Raw genomic sequence first — 11,921 nt, forward strand, 5'->3', positions numbered from 1 at the left:
TTTCATCAATTGCAACCGAAAACGCAATAAATGACTTTACTTTTTGCTTCAACTGGCTGTCCAAATCCACTGAAAGATCGGAAATCCTGTCTGCAACTGTGTTTCTTGTCAGGCTGATATTTGCAAAAGCCTGTCGCTTTTCAGGGCACACAATCTCCGCTGCCTTCATCATGCATGTTTTTACAAATTCACCCTCACTAAATGGTTTTGAAGCCACTGCGATTTCATTAGCAATGAGGTAGCTAGCTTTCACTGCAGCGTCACTGATGTCTCGGCTGTGAGTAAACACAGACTGCTGTTTCTTCAGACCCGCCAACAGTTCATTCACCTTCTCTCATCTCCGCTGTCCTTGAAAGTTGTCATATTTGTCGGCATGAAGACTCACATAGTGGCGACGAAGGTTATATTCTTTCAGCACTGCAACATGCTCTGAACACACCAAACATACAGCTTTCCCATTCAATTCCGTGAATAAATAGGATGACCATTTTTCTTGGAACACTCTGCATTCTGCGTCCACTTTTCTCTTTTTTGACAGAGACATATTGGGGCAATGAGGGTGCCAAAGCACATAATGTTAAAAGTTGAAGCCGTAATAAATATCGCGGGCAAAACAAAGTAGCTAATTGGCTGCATGTGCTTGAACTACTTGCTCTGCCCCGGTATAAACAGTTTGCTTGCTTAACACAATTGCTATTGCGCCATCCAGTGGACGCAATTGGAACAGCAGTTTATTTTATTGAAAAATTGCAGGGCATTTTTATACTTTACAAAAAATTCTCTTTTCTTTTTTTTTTCTTTCAAAAATCATCTTGCGGGCCGGATTAAACCCGTTTGCGGGCCTGATCCGGCCCGCGGGCCGGACGTTTGACACCCCTGGGTTAGAGGAATGGAGGAAGAGAGAGAGGCCTTATAATACACTTAAGTATTCTAATTCAGCAATAAGGCCTGAGGAGGTGTGGTATATGGCCAATATACAGTACCATGGCTAAGGGCTGTTCTTAGGCAAGACGCAACATGGATTGAGAATTATGGAACACTTTCAAAAATCAAATCAAATACAATTTTATTGGTCACATACACATATTTAGCAGATGTTATTGCGGGTGTAGCGAAATGCTTGTGTTCCTGGCTCCAACAGTTCATTAATAAGTTACAATACACAACAATACACACTAATTTAAAAAGTAAAGGAATGGAATTAAGAAATATAAAAAGATTAGGACGAGCGATGTTGGAGTCCGGAGTATAAATATATATTTATACACAGTATCCATACAATGAGGGAAAAAAGTATTTGATCCCCTGCTGATTTTGTACGTTTGCCCACTGACAAAGACATGGTCAGTCTATAATTTTAATGGTAGGTTTATTTGAACAGTGAGAGACAGAATAACAACAAAAAAATCCAGAAAAACGCATGTCAAAAATTTTATAAATTGATTTGCATTTTAATGAGGGAAATAAGTATTTGACCCCTCTGCAAAACATGACTTAGTACTTGGTGGCAAAACCCTTGTTGGCAATCACAGAGGTCAGACTTTTCTTGTAGTTGGCCACCAGGTTTGCACACATCTCAGGAGGGATTTTGTTCCACTCCTCTTTGCAGATCTTCTCCAAATCATTAAGGTTTCGAGGCTGACGTTTGGCAACAAGTGAATAGGTGTGTCTGTGTGAGTGTGTGTGTGAGTGAACCTGTCCTACATCACCTGGTATACTCGGCAGCTGGGTAAACACCTCCCGAGTATCATTTTTTACTCGGCAGGATCCGTCCACGTTTTCGGAGGGCTCCTGGCAAGCGGGGAGTCGCCGACCCGCGTTCAATGTGCCGGTCCGCTTAGCGAGTGCGTCCCGCACGCCCCCATGTCTTCTTTTTTTTCATTTTCATATTTTTGAAAAAATAATTTTTCATATTTTTTTTTCTGCTTCAAAGTAGATTAAGTGAAGCTTCACCTCCATTCAGGCAGTTATCACACCCCACCACCCGGATTCGACCCCACTGGTCATTTAAAGACGTGTTTGGCTACGGGCACGTGGTAAGTTATGCGTTCACCTGGTAGTCGTCTTTTTTTTCATTTTCATATTTATGAAAAAATATATATATATTTTTTTTTGGTAGTCATTTAGCAGACACTCTTATCCAGAGTGACTTACAGTTAGTGATGCATATTTTCTTCATATTTTTTATTTTTTTAATATATTTTTTTCTAGCTTTATAAAAAAACAAACGGATAAAAACCTGGTTTTCTAATATGTACGGGTTAATGAGGGTTGCCTAATCACACATGTGACATTTTGGAAGGATGTGACCTTTTTAACCCTTCGAAACAGCACCTATGACCACAATGTAAGGCACTTCCGGTTGTCACAGGAAGCTGTAATTAAACACATATCCTCATTGGGACAAGCTCTTACAGAATCCTGAGTTTCAGGTCAATCCGTGAAAAACTAAACTTTTTACAGAGGGTTGAATGTAGCGTTTTCACTATCTGCTGGTGGATACATCTAAACCATGTTTAGGGTCAATCTTCCCACTTCCGGTTGCTCCAGGAAGCTTAAACTCAACACAGGTAATCCTTATAGTGGCCTGATGGGTTGACAAAGAAGACAGTTTGATATGGCAATATAAACCCACATAGGCATCAAGTTGAATTTAGGGCAGCAGGCAATGTATTTCTATGGAAAAGAGTTCACGGTCAACTGTTTGAATAAATGCACCCTGTTTTCACTGTTAAGGATTAATTCCACATGGTCATGGGTAGGCTTGCACAGATCGGGAGAACCTTAGGAGCGTTCCTGTGGTTGAAATGTTTTTCTATCCTTACCGGATCTAATGCTCTCACCCAAAAGCACCTCAAATTTAAGACCAGGCTTCATTTTGGGCCTTGTCCTGAGACCTTTCTGGATGTCTATATTTTAGCCCAAAAAACGTCAGAGCCTGCTGATCTTCACATATGTTGCTCTTTATATGCCCCCCAACCATCATCTGGAAATATATTAATTTCAGACTTCTGGACATAAAACTTACATATTGTGTAAACCACACACAGACATGTGAAATCCCTTAGCTAGATGAGCCTCAAACATCAGAGCAATGGCCTAGGCGACAACACCTTGGGTGGGCAATTGTCTTCCAAATGAATGTTCATATATAACACGCCATTCTCCAAATCAATATTTCTATATAACATGCCATTCTCCTTGCATTATGCTGTTGGGTCAGGGAGGAGGGAGGTTGCAATGCTGGGAAAAACACCTCCACAGCAGATCAACACAGCATTGCAACATTTTTCGAATGAAAGTAACAGCGCCCTTTAACATTAAACATTAATTCAGTCACCTCTGCTTGACAAAAACATATTTTTCTAGTACATTCATTGTCAAATTCATCAACCAGCATCGAGCCACTTTGACTTGTATTTGTACTGAGCTGTTTGTTTGAACTACTGGCACACAGCTCGGACACCCATGCATACCCCACAAGTCCCCTCTCCCTCTCTCTGTCTCTCTCTCTCTCTCTCTCTCTCTCTGACTGGAAGTGAGAAGTGAAATTGTGTGTCTCCTCTGGTCAACAATACTCACCTTGAGACACTCCACAGCCTGTTGGAGCTCCTTCAGCTCCTTCTCTCTCTCCTGGAATCTCTGCTGGACTTTCTGCTGACTCATCCCCAGCTGCATCTGTGGATAATCACTCTTCAATGAGCTATCAAGCTTTATTTGTCCAGTAGATCAATAGTATAGTAATGTGACATAGGGCCCATAGAGAGGAAGGTCTAAAATCTTGAGGAAGTCCCTTTACCATATGACATTTTCTATGTTGCTATGTGAATGATTATAGTGTTTATGGTAGGTGTACATGTATCACCTGGTATACTCAGCAGCTGGGTAAACACCTCCCGAGTATCATTTTTTACTCGGCAGGATCCGTCCACGTTTTCGGAGGGCTCCTGGCAAGCGGGGAGTCGCCGACCCGCGTTCAATGTGCCGGTCCGCTTAGCGAGTGCGTCCCGCACGCCCCCATGTCTTCTTTTTTTTCATTTTCATATTTTTGAAAAAATTATTTTTCATATTTTTTTTTCTGCTTCAAAGTAGATTAAGTGAAGCTTCACCCCCATTCAGGCAGTTATCACACCCCCCCACCCGGATTCGACCCCACTGGTCATTTAAAGACGTGTTTGGCTACGGGCACGTGGTAAGTTATGCGTTCACCTGGTAGTCGTCTTTTTTTTCATTTTCATATTTATGAAAAAATATATATATATATTTTTTTGGTAGTCATTTAGCAGACACTCTTATCCAGAGTGACTTACAGTTAGTGATGCATATTTTCTTCATATTTTTTATTTTTTTAATATATTTTTTTCTAGCTTTATAAAAAAACAAACGGATAAAAACCTGGTTTTCTAATATGTACGGGTTCATGAGGGTTGCCTAATCACACATGTGACATTTTGGAAGGATGTGACCTTTTTAACCCTTCGAAACAGCACCTATGACCACAATGTAAGGCACTTCCGGTTGTCACAGGAAGCTGTAATTAAACACATATCCTCATTGGGACAAGCTCTTACAGAATCCTGAGTTTCAGGTCAATCCGTGAAAAACTAAACTTTTTACAGAGGGTTGAATGTAGCGTTTTCACTATCTGCTGGTGGATACATCTAAACCATGTTTAGGGTCAATCTTCCCACTTCCGGTTGCTCCAGGAAGCTTAAACTCAACACAGGTAATCCTTATAGTGGCCTGATGGGTTGACAAAGAAGACAGTTTGATATGGCAATATAAACCCACATAGGCATCAAGTTGAAGTTAGGGCAGCAGGCAATGTATTTCTATGGAAAAGAGTTCACGGTCAACTGTTTGAATAAATGCACCCTGTTTTCACTGTTAAGGATTAATTCCACATGGTCATGGGTAGGCTTGCACAGATCGGGAGAACCTTAGGAGCGTTCCTGTGGTTGAAATGTTTTTCTATCCTTACCGGATCTAATGCTCTCACCCAAAAGCACCTCAAATTTAAGACCAGGCTTCATTTTGGGCCTTGTCCTGAGACCTTTCTGGATGTCTATATTTTAGCCCAAAAAACGTCAGAGCCTGCTGATCTTCACATATGTTGCTCTTTATATGCCCCCCAACCATAATCTGGAAATATATTAATTTCAGACTTCTGGACATAAAACTTACATATTGTGTAAACCACACACAGACATGTGAAATCCCTTAGCTAGATGAGCCTCAAACATCAGAGCAATGGCCTAGGCGACAACACCTTGGGTGGGCAATTGTCTTCCAAATGAATGTTCATATATAACACGCCATTCTCCAAATCAATATTTCTATATAACATGCCATTCTCCTTGCATTATGCTGTTGGGTCAGGGAGGAGGGAGGTTGCAATGCTGGGAAAAACACCTCCACAGCAGATCAACACAGCATTGCAACATTTTTCGAATGAAAGTAACAGCGCCCTTTAACATTAAACATTAATTCAGTCACCTCTGCTTGACAAAAACATATTTTTCTAGTACATTCATTGTCAAATTCATCAACCAGCATCGAGCCACTTTGACTTGTATTTGTACTGAGCTGTTTGTTTGAACTACTGGCACACAGCTCGGACACCCATGCATACCCCACAAGTGAGGTCAGTGGGATTGGAGAGAGTCCCCTCTCCCTCTCTCTGTCTCTCTCTCTCTCTCTCTCTCTCTCTGACTGGAAGTGAGAAGTGAAATTGTGTGTCTCCTCTGGTCAACAATACTCACCTTGAGACACTCCACAGCCTGTTGGAGCTCCTTCAGCTCCTTCTCTCTCTCCTGGAATCTCTGCTGGACTTTCTGCTGACTCATCCCCAGCTGCATCTGTGGAGAATCACTCTTCAATGAGCTATCAAGCTTTATTTGTCCAGTAGATCAATAGTATAGTAATGTGACATAGGGCCCATAGAGAGGAAGGTCTAAAATCTTGAGGAAGTCCCTTTACCATATGACATTTTCTATGTTGCTATGTGAATGATTATAGTGTTTATGGTAGGTGTACATGTATCACCTGGTATACTCGGCAGCTGGGTAAACACCTCCCGAGTATCATTTTTTACTCGGCAGGATCCGTCCACGTTTTCGGAGGGCTCCTGGCAAGCGGGGAGTCGCCGACCCGCGTTCAATGTGCCGGTCCGCTTAGTGAGTGCGTCCCGCACGCCCCCATGTCTTCTTTTTTTTCATTTTCATATTTTTGAAAAAATAATTTTTCATATTTTTTTTTCTGCTTCAAAGTAGATTAAGTGAAGCTTCACCTCCATTCAGGCAGTTATCACACCCCCCCACCCGGATTCGACCCCACTGGTCATTTAAAGACGTGTTTGGCTACGGGCACGTGGTAAGTTATGCGTTCACCTGGTAGTCGTCTTTTTTTTCATTTTCATATTTATGAAAAAATATATATATATATTTTTTTGGTAGTCATTTAGCAGACACTCTTATCCAGAGTGACTTACAGTTAGTGATGCATATTTTCTTCATATTTTTTATTTTTTTAATATATTTTTTTCTAGCTTTATAAAAAAACAAACGGATAAAAACCTGGTTTTCTAATATGTACGGGTTAATGAGGGTTGCCTAATCACACATGTGACATTTTGGAAGGATGTGACCTTTTTAACCCTTCGAAACAGCACCTATGACCACAATGTAAGGCACTTCCGGTTGTCACAGGAAGCTGTAATTAAACACATATCCTCATTGGGACAAGCTCTTACAGAATCCTGAGTTTCAGGTCAATCCGTGAAAAACTAAACTTTTTACAGAGGGTTGAATGTAGCGTTTTCACTATCTGCTGGTGGATACATCTAAACCATGTTTAGGGTCAATCTTCCCACTTCCGGTTGCTCCAGGAAGCTTAAACTCAACACAGGTAATCCTTATAGTGGCCTGATGGGTTGACAAAGAAGACAGTTTGATATGGCAATATAAACCCACATAGGCATCAAGTTGAAGTTAGGGCAGCAGGCAATGTATTTCTATGGAAAAGAGTTCACGGTCAACTGTTTGAATAAATGCACCCTGTTTTCACTGTTAAGGATTAATTCCACATGGTCATGGGTAGGCTTGCACAGATCGGGAGAACCTTAGGAGCGTTCCTGTGGTTGAAATGTTTTTCTATCCTTACCGGATCTAATGCTCTCACCCAAAAGCACCTCAAATTTAAGACCAGGCTTCATTTTGGGCCTTGTCCTGAGACCTTTCTGGATGTCTATATTTTAGCCCAAAAAACGTCAGAGCCTGCTGATCTTCACATATGTTGCTCTTTATATGCCCCCCAACCATCATCTGGAAATATATTAATTTCAGACTTCTGGACATAAAACTTACATATTGTGTAAACCACACACAGACATGTGAAATCCCTTAGCTAGATGAGCCTCAAACATCAGAGCAATGGCCTAGGCGACAACACCTTGGGTGGGCAATTGTCTTCCAAATGAATGTTCATATATAACACGCCATTCTCCAAATCAATATTTCTATATAACATGCCATTCTCCTTGCATTATGCTGTTGGGTCAGGGAGGAGGGAGGTTGCAATGCTGGGAAAAACACCTCCACAGCAGATCAACACAGCATTGCAACATTTTTCGAATGAAAGTAACAGCGCCCTTGGGCACCCCTGTAGTTTATTTTTAGTCATTTAGCAGACACTCTTATCCAGAGTGACTTAATATATTTTTTGTGTAATTATTTTTTTCATACCTGCCCCCCAGTGGGAATCAAACCCTAAACCCTGGCATTGCAAATACCATGCTCTACAAACTGAGCCTCATCCCTGCCACAATTCAGACTACTGGACATAATTATAATTCCTATCTAAACCTAACGGCTTGTGAAACCCCCACACAGAGGTGTGAAATCCCTCAACTTGAGGAGCTTCAAACATCAGAACAATGGCCTGACAACACCTGAGACATTTTTTAGGAAGATGGCATCATCTGGTTCTATTGCCAACATGATTAGCTAAGTTATAAAAAAGTATATTACAGAGTTAGGCTTTCACAATAACATTCCTGGAAACAGATTGTAATTTTGATGCGCATAGGAATCACGAGTGCATTCAGGTGCGTATGCCACGGCTAAGTTTATTCACAGTAGACAAACAGGCTCATTCTGTTCAGAATAACCCAGGGTATGACGTCATGTCATCTTGTAACTATACATCAAATATAGTGATCATAAATGTTGACACTGTATTTGACATGAGTTTTATAATAAGAAAATTTGAAGTGCACATTTGGACTCATGGGTGTTTTGCTTGCTTGTATGACATCAAAGCAGTATTTATTATAGTCCTCAACGTCTCATCTTTCAAAATACATTTAGTCCTCTGAAGCATAGAGCCTGTGGTCTGAAGTCATGTATAGCATGTTACTGTACAGCCACTGCGTACCAATTTAATTTAGGCGTTTATCAGTGCCATTTTCAACCTGTATACTTTAAAGGGCTACATACAAATTGTGCAACAATATTGCATTTTTAAAAGCCTGTTATATTAAATGAAGTGCCCTTTAATATAGACCACATGTAAAATTCAATAAATCAGATTTTTTTATATGAATAAAGACTTGCAAAAGTGCTAACATTCTGCATTTTGGCATGTCCCTCTGTGCACCCTCTGTGACTTCTAGGACTATTTTAACCCACTTAACCCCAGAATTCCCCCAAGTTTTCAGGATCATTGTAAAGCCCTAGTTATTCTGTTGCTTTGACAAAGTCATTTCGGGAGATTGTGATTTATTTAATGTGATTAGTGATTCATTTTAAAGGGGCAATCAGCAGATGCAACATCCATTGATTCTTGAAGAATATAACCTATAAATGCCTCATGAGCTTAGTTCAACTGTCGTACCCCATCAGAACCCAAAATAGAAGCTTGTTTTACTCCGATGTTTGTAAACAAAGTAAATGTAAACAAATACTGTATAGCCTCAAAATATTGTTAAAACTATCATTTTTTATGTCATGGATGGTCAGTCCTTGCTTCCATAGCTCTGTATTTGAATTTGAAAGGGATTACATTTCTCCAGCCCCATCCCTCAGCTTTTTACTAAAACAAGAGTTGGGAGTACGCTTTGTTATTGTTTCTACTGCTGATTGCTGCTTTAAGGTAAAACAAAGAAAAAATGTGTCCCTCATTTGAATAATGGTGAAACTATTCCTTTTTTTTTTTTTTTTAAGAAACATTGAACATCTAAGAGAGAGAGAGAGAGAGAGAGAGAGAGAGAGAGAGAGAGAGAGAGAGAGAAAGAGATAGAGAGTTGTGAGGAGCGAGGAAGAGTGAAAACAGTGGAGTGAGGCAGAGCGAGAAAGAAAGAGTGAAAACAGTGGAGTGAGACAGAGTGAGAGAGAGAGAGAATTGTGAGGAGAGAGAGTGAAAACAATGGAGTGAGAGAGAGAGAAAGAGAGAGAGAGAGAGAGAGAGAAAGAAAGAGAGAGAGGGAGTTGTCAGGAGAGAGAAAGAGTGAAAACAGTCGAGTGAGACAGAGTGAGAGAGAGAGAATTGTGAGGAGAGAGAGAGAGTGAAAACAGTGGAGTGAGAGAGAGAGAAAGAGAGAGAGAGAGAGAGAGAGAGAAAGAAAGAGAGAGAGGGAGTTGTCAGGAGAGAGAAAGAGTGAAAACAGTGGAGTGAGACAGCGAGAGAGAGAGTTGTGAGGAGAGAGAGAGTGAAACAGTGGAGTGAGAGAGAGAGAGAGAGTTGTGAGGAGAGAGAAATAGTGAAAACAGTCGAGTGAGGCAGAGAGAGAGTTGTGAGGATAGAGAAAGAGAGAGTGAAAACAGTGGAGTGAGACAGAACGAGAGAGAAAGTGAATTGTGAGAAGAGAGAGAGTGAAAACAGTGGAGTGAGTCAGAGCGAAAGAGAGAGAGAGCTGTGAAGAGAGAGAAAGAGTGAAAACAGTGGAGTAAGAGAGAGAGAGAGAGAGAGAGAGAGAGAGAGAGAGAGAGAGAGAGAGAGAGAGAGAGAGAGAGAGAGAAAGAGAGAGAGAGAGAGAGAGAGAGAGAGAGAAAGAGAGAGAGAACTGTCCACAATGTTAATAGGAACAAAGATTTGTGTTCCTAGGTTAGGGCCCTTAATATGGAATACATTAAATAGAGTGGTTAGAATATATAAAGGGTAACAGTTTCTATGAAGTACATCCAGTCGTCTGAAAAAGTTTGGGCACCCCTCTGAGGCTGCATAATAATTTACTCTGTCGTCACAGAAAATGATCACAGTGGCATGCCATTCATTTTCTAATAAAAGCTGAGTAATGGGCTATTGTCCAGACAAAGATTTTTAGTGTAGCAATATTAAGTTGTATGAAATTAAATCAGATGTGAAAAATAGGCTATGCCTCAGCCCAATAGGGAATGTCCTCTTGGTGTAACGGTCAAGCTGTTGCTTTCTCCGGCGGTAGACCTGGTTCATATCCCGTCGGTTACATTAAGCAGTCTATTCTCTGAAAATAGTCCAGACAGCATGTACCCAACAGTGAGGTCAGTGGGATTGGAGAGAGTCCCCTCTCCCTCTCTCTGTCTCCTCCCGAGTATCATGTCTTCTTTTTTTTCATTTTCATATTTTTGAAAAAATAATTTTTCATTTTTTTTTTCTGCTTCAAAGTAGATTAAGTCAGCTTCTCCAACATTACGGTTTTTTCTCTGCTTCAAAGTAGATTAAGTGAAGCTTCACCTCCATTCAGGCAGTTATCACACCCCCCCACCCGGATTCGACCCCACTGGTCATTTAAAGACGTGTTTGGCTACGGGCACGTGGTAAGTTATGCGTTCACCTGGTAGTCGTCTTTTTTTTCATTTTCATATTTATGAAAAAAAATATTTTTTATTTTTTTGGTAGTCATTTAGCAGACACTCTTATCCAGAGCGACTTACAGTTAGTGATGCATATTTTCTTCATTTTTTTTTTTTTTTTTTATATATATATTTTTTTCTAGCTTTATAAAAAAACAAACGGATAAAAATCTGGTTTTCCTATTTGAAAAAAGTTGAAAGGCAACGTGGATCTACTGTGGTGTAGTTCTTCCCAGCATTGCAACCAAATCAGATTTGTTTTACAAGTGAATAGGTGTGTCTGTGTGAGTGTGTGTGTGAGTGAACCTGTCCTACATCACCTGGTATACTCGGCAGCTGGGTAAACACCTCCCGAGTATCATTTCTTACTCGGCAGGATCCGTCCACGTTTTCGGAGGGCTCCTGGCAAGCGGGGAGTCGCCGACCCGCGTTCAATGTGCCGGTCCGCTTAGCGAGTGCGTCACGCACGCCCCCATGTCTTCTTTTTTTTCATTTTCATATTTTAGAAAAAATAATTTTTCATTTTTTTTTTTCTGCTTCAAAGTAGATTAAGTCAGCTTCTCCAACATTACGGTTTTTTCTCTGCTTCAAAGTAGATTAAGTGAAGCTTCACCTCCATTCAGAGCCTGCTGATCTTCACATATGTTGCTCTTTATATGCCCCCCAACCATAATCTGGAAATATATTAATTTCAGACTTCTGGACATAAAACTTACATATTGTGTAAACCACACACAGACATGTGAAATCCCTTAGCTAGATGAGCCTCAAACATCAGAGCAATGGCCTAGGCGACAACACCTTGGGTGGGCAATTGTCTTCCAAATGAATGTTCATATATAACACGCCATTCTCCAAATCAATATTTCTATATAACATGCCATTCTCCTTGCATTATGCTGTTGGGTCAGGGAGGAGGGAGGTTGCAATGCTGGGAAAAACACCTCCACAGCAGATCAACACAGCATTGCAACATTTTTCGAATGAAAGTAACAGCGCCCTTGGGCACCCCTGTAGTTTATTTTTAGTCATTTAGCAGACACTCTTATCCAGAGTGACTTAATATATTTTTTGTGTAATTATTTTTTTCAT

This window comes from Coregonus lavaretus (assembly GCF_964263955.1).
Source record: "Coregonus lavaretus genome assembly, contig: HAP1_SCAFFOLD_797, whole genome shotgun sequence".
Taxonomy (NCBI): Eukaryota; Metazoa; Chordata; class Actinopteri; order Salmoniformes; family Salmonidae; genus Coregonus; species Coregonus lavaretus.